Below are 15,930 nucleotides of genomic sequence, written 5' to 3'. Positions count from 1 at the left end.
AACCAAGTATGATTTTATCTAAAGCAGCTCATAAATCTATTCTAGTGTGGGTTAAATTTTTTGATGTCCCATTAGAATGTTGGTCTATGTTGGGTCTGTCGAAATTAGCGAGTTCGCTAGGGAGGCCTATCCATGTTGATTCTATGACTAAGGATCGCAAGAGACTAGGATTTGCTCGTATTTATATTGAGATGTCTGCATTGTCTTCGTTCCCTAGTTTTATTAAATTGTATCAAGGGATAGATGAGTTTTAAGATTGCTAGAATCATGGTTGAATATCAATAGCTTCCTTCGATTTGTAAACAGTGTCAAGTTTTCGGTCATAAGGATAGCTTGTGCCCTCGTAAGGCCCCGTCCCCCTCCCCCCTAGCTTCGGTAGGTCCAGTCCCTCTCCCGATGGCAAGTCAGAAGGCTAGGGAGTGGGTTTCCCGTAATCCTCCCCCCTCGATTTCTCCTATCAAAGTTCCGAGTGCCTCCCCGTCTTCCTCCAAGGTTCCCAATGAGTAGGGCTTGGCCTCTTCGCAGTCTCAAGTGTCTCCCCTTATCCCCCCTCCTGCTTTAGTTGCAAATCATTTATGCTCTCTCATGGAAGAGGACCCAGTGATTCCTTCTAACGACCAGATTCAGGTAGATGTTCCCTGTCCCTCTCCTCTACCTTCCCCGGTTATTGAGAGTAATGGCCACACCCCCACATTTTTTTCCTCTGTGCCTTATGTTTCCGATCCTCCCCTGGAGACCCCTGGTTCATCAGGGGATCTTCTTATCCCCCTCTCCCCCCCCCCCCAAGCCATCCCTCCGCCTAGTGAGTCTCTGGAGTTCGTTCCCCCTAAAAGGAGGCGTAATAGGCCGCGTAAAGCCAAGCAGGCTTGTGAGTCTCCCCCCCTCCCATCCCCCCCATGATCCTTGGAGCTTGGAATATCAGGGGTTTGAATCACCCCGCAAAGCAATGGGAGGCTCGCTCTTTTATTAGTCAACATCGTCTAGGGTTTTGTGCTCTTCTTTAGACTAGCGTTCAGCTTAGCCACTCTCAAGAGATTTCCCGTCATATTATGCCTCATTGGTCTTGGTCTATGAACTATGAGTTTAGTTCCCAGGGTCATATTTGGTTTGGGTTTGATCTAGGTATTGTTTCTGTGACAGTTCTAGATGGCTCAGACCAATTTCTTCATCTTTTGTGTACTAAGCTTGTGGATCGTAAAGAGTTTTTTGTCTCTTGTATCTATGCCAATTATGATGAGTCTGACCAGTCTTAGTTATGGCATCGTCTTCTCTCCCTTGTGCCTAGTTCTAATCTTTCCCCTTGGGTCCTCATAAGGGATTTTAATGTCTACAAGCATCATTCGGAGTCCCGAGGTGGTAACCTGGCTTGTTCCTTAGGTATGACTCGGTTTGCCGACTTCCTTAATCATGCGTCCCTTCAAGATCTCTCGTTTAGTGGCCCAGTTCTAACTTGGAGTAACAGACGTGCTAGCTCCGAAGGTATCTTTCACAAGCTTGATCGTGTTCTTGTTAATGATGGGTGGCTGGCGCATTTCGATTATAGCTCAGCCTCTTTTCTTCTGCCTAGTATCTCTGATCATTGCCCTATGACAGTCTCTTTGCAGAACGATCAGGGTAGGAGAGGTGGCCCTTTTCGTTTTAATAATCACCTGGTTGACCACCCTTCCTTTGTTCAGACTGTTCAATCTGGATGGGCTTTGGAGGTGGATGGATGGCCTATGTTTCGTCTCGTTTCAAAGCTCAAGGCTTTTTAGCATGGGATGAAGCTCCTCAATTCCCAGCAAGGTCATGTGACTTCGCGGGTGTTGGGCCTTAGGGACAAGCTTCACGAGATCCAGGGGCTTCCTATTTCCTCCCCTTCTGATGCTTCCCTTCGTGCCCGTGAGTGTGCTCTTGCCTGTTCTTATCTGGAAGCGCTCTCTCAGGAAAGTGATTTCTTTCGTCTCCGTGCCCGTATTCGTTGGAGTGGGGAAAGGGACCGGTGTTCCCAGTTCTTTTTCCAACAAATGCTCTCTAACCGCAACCTTCTCCATATTCATAGCCTGGCCCGTCCGAATGGCTCCCATACGACCTCAGAGTCTGAGGTCTCTTAGGTCCTTCTTTCTCATTTTCGTGACCTCCTTGGGTCCCACTCTAGAGAGACTCATGTTAGCAATGAGTCTTTGGATATGTATGTGGATAGGGCTATCTCTCCTGAGGTCTGGCCCGATCTTCTAAAAGATGTTTCGAGTGAGGAGATCCGGTCCACCCTGTTCTCGATGGGGGATGATAAATCCCTTGGTCCTAATGGTTTCACTGTTAAGTTTTTTCGGCATGCCTAGGACATTGTTGGGGCGGATTTTGTCGCGGTTGTGTCTAGTTTTTTTCAATCAGGCAAGTTACTGGGGGAGATCAATGCGACTATCATTAGTCTTGTGCCCAAGGTTCCCCATCCAGAGTCTCTTAGTCAGTTTCATCCGATTTCTTGTTGTAATGTGACCTATAAGGTCATTTCTAAGATTCTAGCTAATAGAATCAAGCCTTTGTTACCCCAGCTTGTTGATGTCTCCCAGACTGCCTTTGTGTCGAGTCGTTCTATAGGTGATAATATCCTCATGGTGCAGGAATTATTGCATCGGTACCATATCTCGAAGGGCCCCGCTAGATGTGCTCTTAAGGTGGACCTTAGTAAGGCTTATGACTCGGTGGATTGGGGGGTTCCTTTTATCTGTTCTTCACCATATGAACTTCCCTCCCCTTTTTGTCTCCTGGATCAAGGCTGGTGTGACCACGGCCCATTTTTCTGTTAAGGTCAATGAGAGGCTCCATGGTTTTTTCCCTGGGGGTCGGGGCCTCAGGCAGATGGACCCTCTCTCCCCTTATCTTTTTGTCCTGGTCATGCAGGTTCTTCATGGTATTGTTGCTTATCACTCTCACGCAAACAGTTTTCGATTCCATTGGAAGTGTGATAGGCTAGACATTGCCATGCTTTCGTTTGCTGATGACCTTATGTTTTTTTCCAATGGGGACCAGGATTCTGTTTGCATCCTTAAGCAATGCCTAGATCGCTTTGCTAACATGTCGGGGTTAGCGGCTAATCCAACTAAAAGCTTTTGCTTTATCTGTTGTGGAAACCCTGACCTATCTGCCACCCTAGTTCGGGAATCAGGATTTAGGCAAGGTTCTCTCCCTATTCGTTATCTTGGGATTCTGTTCATCTCGAAGCAGCTTACTTATAATGATTGTCATCCCATCTTGGACCGTGTTCGTTCTAAAGTTGTCTCCTGGAGGGGTTGTCTCCTCTCCTTCACTAGTCGTCTCTAGCTTGTTTAGTTGGTCTTGTCTACCATTCATGTCTATTGGGCCTCGATTTTTGTGCTCCCCAAGAAAGTTCTTAAGGAAGTGGAAAGAGTTATTTGTGCTTTCTTGTGGGATGGCCGGAAGTTATCCCCTTTTAAGGCTAAGGTTGCTTAGGCTGATTTTTGTTTCCCAAAAGACCAAGGGGGCCTTGGTTTGCATCCCCTCTACACTTGGAACCAAGCTCTTGTTGCCAAATTAATCTGGAGTCTCATGCATGCTTCTTCTGAATCCATTTGGATTCATTGGATCCACTCGTATCGGATTAGGGATTCTTGTTTTTGGCTCTTTACGCCGCCTTATTCTTGTCCTTGGTATTGGCGTAGGATTCTCAATCTCAGAGTGGCTGTTAGGCCGCTTCTTAGATGGAAAATTGGTAATGGTCATCGTGTTTTTCTCTAGCATGACCAATGGCATCCTTTTGGTGTGCTGGTTGATTTCTTCTCTCGTTTTGTGCCTAGACTGATGGGTATCCCCTCTACTACTAGGGTTTCCTCCATTATCTCTCAAGGGGGCTGGTCCTGGCCCCATGTGGAGCTTTCGAGGGAAGCCCAACTTATTTTGGAGGCTTCTCCTAGTCTTCCTCGGTCCCCTGCCCCTAACCTCCCTTGGTGGGTCCCAACGCCTGATGGCTATTTCTCGGCCCGTTCTACTATGGATGCTCTTCGATGCAGGAGAGCTCGAGTTCCTTGGGGTCGTTTGGTCTGGCACTCGTCCGGAGTTCCTTCCTATGCTTTTATCCTTTGGTTGGCTATCAAGAAGCGTCTTTCCACTTTAGATCAGTTAAATCTTTATTTGGCTTTTCCTAACAGGTGTTTCTTATGCAGGTGCGTGATGGAGCGCCATAGCCATTTATTCTTTAGCTGTGTTTATTCTAGACAGGTGTTGCAGCAGCTTAGATGTCATGTGAAGTTTGTCTAGCCCTAGAAGAGTTGGGAGCGTGGTGTTTCTTGGGCTGCTCTTCGTTGGCGTGGTAGATCCGCGTGGACGGTGGCTCACCAGCTTACTCTTCAGGTTGCGGTGTATCTTATTTGGCGGCAGCGTAACCACCGGTGCTTTCGAGACAGTGAGCGGCCGCCGGCCTAGCTTGCGTATCAGATTCAGCAGGCGATTTGGGTGAGGTTGGCCTCCATGTAGTTCTCTCGATCCCTGCAGAGCATTGCCTTGGTTCGGTTCTGGCGTCTCCCTCATTCTTACCTCCGCTTATGTCCGGGTGCTTGATCTCTTTCTCTTTCCCTACCTTGGGGGTCCCTTAGCGGATCGTCGTTGCTGTTTGCTTGATTTTTTTGGGCTTTCTTATTTTCCCTCCTGTTGAGGTGTTTTGTTGCATCAAGTGTCTGTGGTACAGTGTCCCCATTTTTCCCATTGTTGGTGTTGGCTAGTGTTGTTGCTATTTTCTTTTCTCTCGGCTCTGCCCTGAGGTGTTTGTAGACGCTTGGGTGCTTATTTTTTGTTCTATATATTTCTTTTTTACAAAAAAAAAAAAAAAAACCCTAAACACTAAACACCGTAACCCCTAAACACCCTAACCCCTAAACCCTAAACCCCTAAACCCTAAACCCTGAACCCTAAACCCTAAATTCCTAAACTCTAAACCCAAAAACCCCGAACCCCAAACGCCCAAACCCCCAAACCCTAAACCCTAAACTCTTCTCGGTTAGGACTGTCTTCCAGGCGATTCAAACTCAGCGTCCCCAAGTTCCTTGGTATTGTTTAGTTTGGTCGTCTGTTAGTATTCCAGCCCATTCTTTTATCCTTTGGCTAGCTATTCGAGAACGTTTATTTACTCTTGATCGTATTAACCTGTTTTTGTCTTTTCCGAATAGATGTTTTCTTTGCAGGGCGGATGCTGAGAGACATAGCCATCTTTTCTTCCAGTGTAGCTACTCGCGAGAAGTGGTGTCCTTTTTTCGTAGATCAAAGAAATTCAGCTAGCCTTGGCGCAGGTGGGATACTGAAGTTCTTTGGGCTGCGGCTAGATGGAGCGGCAGGAGTCCCTGGCAGGTGGCAAACAGATTAATGCTTCATGTTATGGTTTATTTCATCTGGAGGGAGCGCAACAACAGGTGTTTTCGTGAGTAGGAGAGATCAGCTTCTCAGCTAGCTCATTTGATTCAGTGTGCTGTGTGGGCCCTACTAACGTCTATTCACTTCAGGTCATCCCTTCAAAGTCATGCTCTTCATCACGTTTGGAGGCTTCGAAGAGACCAGACCTCCCCCCCCCCCTCCCCCCTCGGTTGAGATGCGTTGCTTTTGAGGTAGGATGCGATGTCCATGGCGCCTCATCTATGGTGCCAACCCTCCGGTGCTTTTGCTTCTTTCATTCATTCCCAGCTCATCTGGGTTTGTTGGTTTCTCAGATGTTGGACTGTCAGAGATCTTTTCTTTGCTTTGCCATTTCGAGATGGTTTCGTCTCTCTTCTAGCCAAAGTATTTATACTATATATATGTTATGCTTTATGTCGTCTTTTCTTTCTTTTTTTCCCTTTCTTTTTTCCTTTATCTGGCCCAGAGCGTGATTGTTGATGTGTTGTCGCCTCTGGTTTTTTGGTGGCCCGGGGTATGCCCTGGCCTTCGTTTGTAGCCTTTTGGCCCTTTTTGTTTTATACATCTCTTATTTACAGAAAAAAAAAAAAAAAAAAAAAAAACCCTAACCCCTAAACTCTAAACCCTAACCCCTAACCCCTAAACCCAAACCCTAACCCATAAACCCTAACCCCTAACCCCTAACTCCTAAACCCAAAACCCGAAACCTGAAATCCAAAACCCGAACCCCAAAACCCCAAACCCCAACCCCTAACCCCTAATCCTAAACCCTAACCCCTAACCCCTTAAACCCTAAACCCTACACCCTAAACCCTAATTTCTTCTACTTAATTCCTTACACAAAAGAAAAAGAGTTATTAACAACCAAAAATTAACAACAGAATTAATTTTGGTGGTTAATATAGTACTATTAATGACTATATATAAATCATATCGTTATAAGATAAATTTTAACGACTGGTTAAGTAAATCGTCGTTAATAAACCACTTTCTCGTTGCTATTGACTAAAATTTTTAATTCTAACAATGAAATAATTAAAAAAAATATTAACATTTAAGTACTACTTATATAAGCAATTCCAATATAATTATATTTTTCTCTAAATACACAAATATAATTATTAAACTATTATAATTGGGCATTACTTTTTTATTGATAATACAATATATTAAAAAATTATGAACATATTAAAAAAAATACAATATATCAAACTAATTTATTATAATTATTAAATTTATTTATAATATAATTTTCTTTTTAAATAATTATTAATTTAATTCAATAATTTAAATTATTTTATCAATTATCATAATCTTAAATTGTTTTATTTTAATCAAACAAATAATTATTAATATTATTTTCATAAATTATTTTAGTTTTTATTAATTAACAATTGGCGTGAGCTGTCCTGCCTTTTCCCCTACATTTCCAAATCTCTTTGCCCCCAATCTCTAATTCCTCAAATCACTCTCTACTCTTGGCCGCCTCCTTCCATTAGCTCCGCTGCCTCAATGCCTCCAACCTAAGTTGCACGAAAACGCGTTTGGGATGCCGTTTTAACGTTTTTGAACCGTTTCTTGTTTCGAAAACAACGAAGATGGCCCGAAATGATTTTCGGGCCGTTTCTGTAAATTACAAAACGTTTGGGAGTCATTTCTGTAAACACATTTCGGGTTCCAGCAACAACGACACGCCCCACGCATCCATAAGGCCGGTCAAACCCCCCTCATTTTTCCTCTCTTTTCTTCTTCTTCTTCTTCTTCTTCTTCTTCTTCTTCTTCTTCTTCTTCTTCTTTCTAGGGTTGGAGCCACGGTTCTACCAGCGACCGAGGAAACAAGATAGGAAGTCAGAACTCGAAGGTGACGTCATTGGGCTTGGATATGACGGCTGAAAGGCTGCCATCGGTGAGGAGCGGGTTCGTCGAGCCACCGACAAGAGAGGGGCTGTTGTCAACAGATTCGTTGGCGAATGTCCTCCACTCCGACGTCTCGTCGATGGAGTGCGATTCCAACACCAGACCGCACGGTGCTGGAATCGCACTCCGATCACACCGTATCCCCGGCTGTGTGGTCGAACACCACCACTTCCGGTCCTCTGTCGCTCTCTTGCAGTCCGAGTCGCCCATTTGGATTGCTAGTAGTATGCGAATGCGATTGAATTTGGGGGAAGATAGCTATCCGTTTTTTGTGTGTTTTATGTCCTTTGTTTAATTTTTGTTTGGTAATTTATTTTTTAATTTATTTATATCAAAATTAAATTAATTTTATGGCACGCATATTACTGAAAATAAATTTTTATATTTAAATTATTTTTTATAATTTATTATATTAAAAATTATATTTACAAAACTTCTCTTATATTTTTTAAATTTACAATTTATCCCCTATATTTTTTAAATTTACAGTTTATTCCATGTTTTCATTTCCTACCTTTTTAGAAAAATGTCGTTTCAGCATTTTCGTTTCATTTTGGAAATGTATCATTTTCCGTTTCTGTGCTACTTAGCCTCCAACTCCATCGCAACCTCCTTGCCACCGCCTCTGCCTCCTCAGCGCACTGCCTAAAAATTGAGCTTGGGGATTTCATTGCATCCCTCTAGAATTTGCAACATATACAAATGAAAAGGAGTTGACAAAATATGCCTAGAAACAGAATTTGGCCACTTAGATGTTATGGGATTTTATATAGAATATCAAAACAAAAATGATTCAATTTCTACCATTATTATGATATTCCATATTCGAATCTGCTTGAATACCAGAAAAAGAAATAGATTATGATTGTGAAGTATATAAGAGGGGTTGTATTTATTAAACATGTGCAGATATATCTATTTATAGATATCCATCTTCCCCCTTATTGCCGTTCTATTTGGGGCAACGCGAGTCGTGCTCTATCAAAATTTCCATTTTTCATTAAATCCATTAAATAAAAAAAATTGAAGCACGATAATTTCCTGATACGGAACCATCATAGTATTTTTTAACTTCACCGAAAAGAAGGGTGGTAATTTGATCATTTACCGATATGAGTCTAATAGATTCTATTTTTCTCTTTCTTCTATCTATGGGAGGTAAGGGTCAATCTTATTTTAGAGCCGTATGCAATGCACAAAAGATGCCCGTATGGTTGTTCAATCCTATTTTTTTTTCTTCTTATTCTTTATCTTTCCTTTCTCTTGACTTCATTATATTGTGCGAGATAGAGGAACCCTTTATTCTGTTATATCATCAGGGTAATGATTCATCAACCTGCTAGTTCTTTTTATGAAGCACAAACGAGAGAATTTATCCTGGAAGCGGAAGAACTGCTAAAACTGCGTGAAACCCTCACAAGGGTTTATGTACAAAGAACGGGCAAACCCTTATGGGTTGTATCCAAAGACATGGAAAGAGATGTTTTTATGTCAGCAACAGAAGCCCAAGCTTATGGAATTGTTGATCTTGTAGCAGTTGAATGAAAATAGCATGGATTTCGCGCAAAGCAAATCTGTGATTTGAAGCTTCTTACCGAGTTTCTATTAAATAGAAGTAATTCATAATTATCCGGTTATGATCAATCTAAACTAGACCATTATGTACACGATTCAACATACCAACTATCAAACAACTTATTAGAAATACAAGACAGCCAATCAGAAATGTCACAAAATCCCCCACATTTCGGGGATGCCCTCAGCGTCGAGGAACATGTACTAACATACACTCATCTCTCCAGGTCTCTCTCTCTCTCTCACCCTATATATATATGTAGGCGTATCTACGTACCCCATCATTGTGCACGCGCGCACACACACACGTATATATATATATATTATATATGATCTTACTGTTCTACCAGATCTTCTGTTTTGTTGTTCTTTTCTATGATTTCTCCATCTATGATAAGAATTTTTGGGGTCTCAATAATATATATATATGCCCGTATGTAAGAACTGGTTGTCTTTGGTTTTATATTTTTCTGACTTTTGCAATTTTGAATGGGGAAGTAACATGAGGGCTTAATCTCTCTATCTTCATTAAGTTTTTCAATTTAGAGACATGCGTTCATGTATCTGTGGGTTTAAGGCTTTCTTGTTACAGTGTTGTTTATTTTGGGCTCATTTTGTCCACAATGTACAAAAAAGCCTTTTATTTTTCCGCTTGTTCCAGTAACTGATTGATTTGATGTACCTATGATATTATGATTCAGTTCTAGCTTGTCCATGGATTGGTTGAGCCGTTGATATTTAATCGATTTTCTGTATAAGCTTATTAAAAGATAACAAAATATAATACATTACATTTCGATATTTTATCACTTAATTTTTTTCATCTTCTCTTACAATTATCAAAATATGAGGACAGAGACAATAATTATTGTTAAGTAATTTTTGACGTTGGTATTAATATTTAATAGTTGCTTCTCTCTCTAAATACCCTAGGAGTTTGAAGCCTCTCGTTGCCGTGGCTTCTTGACTGCTCTTTGGAGTCTCTACCCTAAACTTGTCTCAATGCATGAGGCGGCTTTGCACTATTTGTTCATTTTTGTTTGTCCTCGATAAATAGAGAATGCACATGTTTGTTATGAATGACTAAATACTGACTATTATCATTGTTGTTGAATCTCCCTATCTCTATTTACCAATTTGTTCTGAAAATGGTAATGTCTTGAACAAGCAGAAGAAAGACAACTTCATGTTTGACCGTTTATATATTATTTACAATTTATTGGCCAGACAACTTTCGGGCTTAGTTGTTATATAAAAACTGAAGTTAATAATAATGTAGTTGATTTCTTTAATATTCTTGTTATATAAGAATTATTTTCTTGAACAGTTAAATATTTAATTGTGATCTAGAAGTCCCATTTTACTCTTTTTAGTCAACGATAGCTTTAAATTTAAATATTTAATTGTGATCTAGAAGTCCCAATTCTAAAGAACTACATCTACCACTCAAGTTTCAAGGACCCAATGTTTGGTGAATGTCTCTGAAATGGTTGTCATTCGTTACACTGGTCAGTTTCACCCATGCAGAAGATAAGTTTAGTGAACAAGAGTAGGTTAGTAGGTGTGTAAAAATGGTAGTGTGTTTATGATAGCATGTTGCTGCTCAAATCTTAAACCTTATCCTTACCTCAAGCTAGATTTGAGCTTTTGTTAGTGAAGAACATCATGTTGTAAGGAATGCTTGACCTTTTGAGATTACACCAAATAATTATTGTCATATATCTTTTATGATGAACTATTATAAATAGGGCAGAGTAGCAACTTTTTGGATTTCAGATGTTTTTCCCTCTTTAACTGACTTCAGGATTACTTGCTAGTTCAAAATATGTTAATGCCATGGAACTGGTTTTTTCTTGTAAATAGTTTGTTTTGGTTTATCTTGTTTATTTTCTTCCAAGATGTGTTTATGACATATATGAGGGTGAGCCTTGGTAGCATGGTAAGGTTGCTTCTTTTGTGACTCACAGGTCATGGGTTGAGTTGTTGAAACAGCCTCTTTGCAAGAAACACAAGGGGCGGGTTGCACGCAAATACAACCCTCCCTGGACCCTTGCAAAGTAAAGAGCCTCATGTATTGGGGACATCCTTTTTTTGTGTTTATTACATATAATCTTGTTGGTTGCTGCAGGTTTGACAAAGCCGATAAGAAGAGTTTGCTAAAACGATATTTCCTTTGGTTGGCAATTGGCTATGGGTCTGGTGGGTATTTCTGCACTTTGTTCTATTGTTTAAAATTTGTTGCACTTCTACGACTTTCATTCTTTTCTCCTTACTGAAATTTAAATAAGATGGCACTTTTTTCAATTGTAAGATAGTTAATTTGCCTAGAAAAATAAAATATTCATGTAAGATGTGAATATATATCTGCATGTTCTGCTTTGGAATTGTGCCTCAAGTTCAAATTAGAGATCTGTCTCCTTGGTTCATGCGTATTTTGGCTAGTATCCTGACTAAATTGTTTTTTCAGGATACAACCTAGCATTTGAATCTTGTTGATCTTTCCCAAGCTAGAAGGAATACAACTTAAAAATGGCTAAGATTTTGTGAAGTGGGAGCTCAGCACTAATTCTTGTTTTGAATAATGTAGTTGCTCATTTAGTGGATTGGTTAGAGAATTCAGGCATTAGATTGGGTCTTGGGGGAGGGGATCAAAAGGAAAAAATAAACCTTAATTTCCATTAGTGCTTAATTTCAAAATTTGAATAAAATAAAATAGTAAAAACATTGGGTCTGCAGTTTTGAAGTCGCAATATTGGCATAACATATTTCGTGGGTTATGGGTGCAAGCATCTAAATGGATCATTTAGATGATTTCATGGAATTTTCTGTTGGTAGAGTTAAACATGTACTTGTGTTTTAATTGCCATCAGTTCTACTTTATATTTTCCTTTAATTTTTATATTATTTTTACTTCTTAGTTATTTGATGTCTTGGAACTTTTTTACCTGTGGGTTTCAGGTAGACTCCAAGTGTAAGTTACCTAGGAGGAAGGGTGATCAAAAATTAATTTTGATGCTAAATAACATTTGAATTAAATGTAAATATATAACACCTAGGCATCTTGTCAACTTCCTGCCTCTTTTAGATGCCACACTACTGTTTGGAATGGTATGACCCTGAGTACATATTTGGGGTGAGATCTGTAAGATCAAACTTCTGCTCAGCTGTGAGTTCAATACGTAGGTTGCTATTTGTCACTATTGGCAAAGGAGACAAAGGGAGAGCGAGTGAATGGGGAAGGCATTTTGAAAAATTTAATGGCATGGATATTGTTGTTGTCAAAATACAACAATTAAAATTTGTGATGTGGGGTCCACTCGAGCTTGTTGTCGGGTGAGATTAGGTTGTCGTAAAAGATGTCGTCTCAAGGGAGTTTGCCGTTAGGATGCTCGTCGCAGGGGTTCACCACAAGATTTTGCCACTAGCTTTGCCTCTAGCTTCGCCGCAAGGTTTTGCCACTAGCTTCGCCACAAGGTTTTGCCACTAGCTTCGTCACAAGATTTTTCCACTAGCTTTGTCATAAGGTTTTGCCACTAGCTTCGCCGCTAGGTTCGCCACAAGACTTCGCCACTAGCCTTGCCACAAGGTTTTGCCACTAGCTTCGCCACAAGATTCGCCACAAGACTTTGTCACTAAGTTTGCCACAAGGTTTTGCCACTACCATTGCCATAAGGTTTTGCCACTAGCTTCGCCACAAGAGTTCGCCACAAGGTTTTTCCATTGGCTTCGCCGCAAGACTTTGCCTTCGCCGCTAGGTTCGCCGCAAGAGTTTGCCTTCGCCGCTAGATTCGCCACAAGAGTTTGCTTTCGTCGCTAGGTTTTGCCACTAGTTTCGCCGCAAGACTTTACCTTCGCCGTAAGACTTTGCCTTCGCCGCTAGGTTCACCACAAGAGTTTGCCTTCGCTTCTAGGTTCGCCGCAAGACTTTTTCTTCGCCGCTAGGTTCGCCGCGAGAATTTGACCTTGTTAATGCTGAGAAAATGGGTTAGGAGGCTCGCGAGAATCTCCCCCGCGAAGACCCTCCGATGCCTAAGTTAGTCCCGGATCCCAATGACTATTCACGAAAATAGTAAAAAAAAATGTATTCAAAGTGATAAGTTTTACCAAAGTTGGAAGTCCTCATTAATGTCCTGTTGCTGGGTATTTATAGGGCATGATTCTCAAGGGTGTCTGGTGTCGACACGTGGCGATTGTTGAATGGATCAAAAATAAAAGAAGGGGGAGGTTGCCACCAAAACCGCTGCGAGCTAGCCATCACGACCAGCTTGGCTGCCAGGCTAGCTCTTGCGGCCAACCTCGGCTCGCAGCAAGCTGCTGTGAGCCTGCCTTGCGGCCAGCCTGCCTTGCGACCAACCTTGGCTCGTGGTAGGCTGCCACTAGCCTGCCCTCGCGGCCAGCCTGGCCGCGAGGTTGCCCTTGCAGCCAACCTTGCCGCAAGGCAGGGCCTCGCGGCAGGCTGCCGCGAGCTGGCCCTTGTGGCCAGTTTGCGGCTAGGCTGGCTGCTAGGCTGATTCTTGCGGCCAGCTGCCGCAGGCTGGCCCTTACGGCTGGTATCATCTCGCGCCCCGCCTTGTCGCGAGGCTGGCCCTTGCGGCTAAAACTTTTTAATTTATCTTGAAAAAATCTCTCATTTTTTCTACCAATTTTTCTTGGCACAACAAATACCAATTGGTATAGTTTGTAGGGGAGAGCATTCAATTATAATCAACCGAACCATCAACATTTCTACCAACCAAATCGAACCAAACTGATCATAGCCCACTAATCGAGTCGAACCGAACCGATAGGATATGCTAACTGAAAAACTGAAATCGAAATAACCAGTATAACCGAACTACACTAAAACTTACCGAATGGGCGAGCATGATCGGAGAGAGAGAGAGAGAGAGAGAGATGCAGCTAGGGCGGTGTCGTCATCTGCATAGGAAGGAAGCGAAACATCGGAGACAAAGATGAATGGCCAGCCCTTGTCCGGTTCAGCCCTTCGTTCAGCCAGAAGCCCAAATGGCCCTTCATCTTCGAGAGATTATCGTGAGGCGGCGGGAGGGGAACGATAGAGAACTGAGAAGCCGCGCGGGTAGGAGGGAACCGATGGACCAGTGGTGAGGCTAGAGGAAGGGGGCGACAGACCGATTGGCGCGCGCGCGCGAGAGAGAGAGAGAGAGAGAGGAGTTCGATGTCGTGACTCATGAGGCTGAGAGGTTTGGGGTGAGGGAGAAAGAAGTTGGGGGGCTGGGGAAACCGGAGACTTTCTGGAGAGTGTGTCAAGGGGTCATATGGGAGGGGGCGTGAGAGGGAGAGAGAAACGTTTGTGTGTGTGTGACATGTGGGGTGGGTTGAAACCGTGGGCGGTAAACCGCCTGGGGGGAGAGGGTTTGTGAAACCGTGGGCAGTAGCAAAAAACAATGGGCGGTGGAAAGGAATTCGGTTATTTCGGTTAACTAAAATATCCGAAATTTTATATAAATATAACCGAACCAATTTTTAGCCACATAATTAACCGAACCGAACCGATCGGTTCGGTCGATTCGGTTCGGTCAGTTCGGTTAAACCGAAAAATTGCACACCCCTAATAGTTTGAAGATATTGTAGACATGTCAAAAGGGTCGGGCTATGACCCGACTCGTCACTATTCAAACAGGCGGAGTCATGTCGAAAAAATTTGGGCCCACAGCTCGACCCAGCCCGTGGCCCACTGGGCCAAGCCCGTTGGGATCTTATGGGCCGAGCCCATGAGGCTCTTATGGGCCCGGCCAATTAGGCCTACTGGGCCCAACCCTTTGGGACCTTATGTTATTCCCAATGTTCCTTGTTCATTTATTTTTTTAACTATGTTTTTTTTTTTATTAATTATTGATATTGGATGCAAAAAAATTTACATTTCGCAATATATATAAATAATAACCATTAATATATTTAAAAATTTTAAACTAAATTTTTTATATATATAAATTATACATAAACATTCTCTTTTTATATGTGCACTATTTTTCATATCAATTTACAAGAAAATTTTTAAGGCATATAGAATTTTAAAATATAAAATGATAAAATAATATTTAAAACTTAAGATAGAAAATTGTTTAAAAAGAAAAAAAAATTAATTTTTAAATATGCATTATTTTGATAAGTCAAAAAAGAAAAATGGGTCGAGCTCGGTGGGCTCGGCTTACCAGGGCATATGGGCTAGGCCCACCGAGCCCAGCCCACTAGGCCCATGGGTTGGCCCAGCTCGTTTAAAATGCTGGTGGGCCTACTCAAGTCGGCCCTTTTGACATCTCTAGGGTATTGTCTTATTTTTTGAAAATTTAAGATTTTTTTGTTAAATATTCATGAAATTATGTAATGGTTTTATCGTGGACCAATTCTTGAAAAATATGTACAGTAACATTATTTTACATAAACCTTTAACAAGATATTAACGTGAAAATTATTGATATATATTGTTTTAAATATGACAAAGTTATTTATATAACAAAGGACTTATAAACACATCGGAAATGTTGTAGATTTTATTTTTTATAAATTATATTATAATAATTGTTATTCTTTGATATATATTGTTTTAAATATGACAAAGTTATTTAAATAACAAAGGACTTATAAACACACGGGAATGTTGTAGATTTTGTTTTTTATAAATTATATTATAATAATTCTTATCCTTCTAAGTGTAAATATTTTTACTTAGAATCTTATGAGTATTTAAGTCTTGTACATATAGCATCAATTACAAAATTTAAAGTGTGTTTGTCAAATTTTGTTGTGTTTTGATGCATTTTAGTGGTTGTATGTTATGCAACTTGTGATGGAGACTTTTTGTACTTTGTTAATTCTATTTCTAATCTTTTATAAAAAAAAAAAGCATGAACACATCTTTGACTTTAATTTCATGTTTTATTTTTTTTTTTCGTAAGTCAATGAGACAACAAAACTCTAAAGGAAGTAACTTCTGTCTTGGACTACATAAACAATTCTATGACTATAATTTCAATCAATTCTTTGATTATAGCTTTTAGTTAAACATCTTTTTTGGCTTGTTGGCAATTAACACTT

This window comes from Diospyros lotus, chromosome 11, assembly GCF_014633365.1.
Source record: "Diospyros lotus cultivar Yz01 chromosome 11, ASM1463336v1, whole genome shotgun sequence".
In the NCBI taxonomy this organism is placed as follows: Eukaryota; Viridiplantae; Streptophyta; class Magnoliopsida; order Ericales; family Ebenaceae; genus Diospyros; species Diospyros lotus.
Note: the sequence above shows the minus strand (reverse complement) of the source record.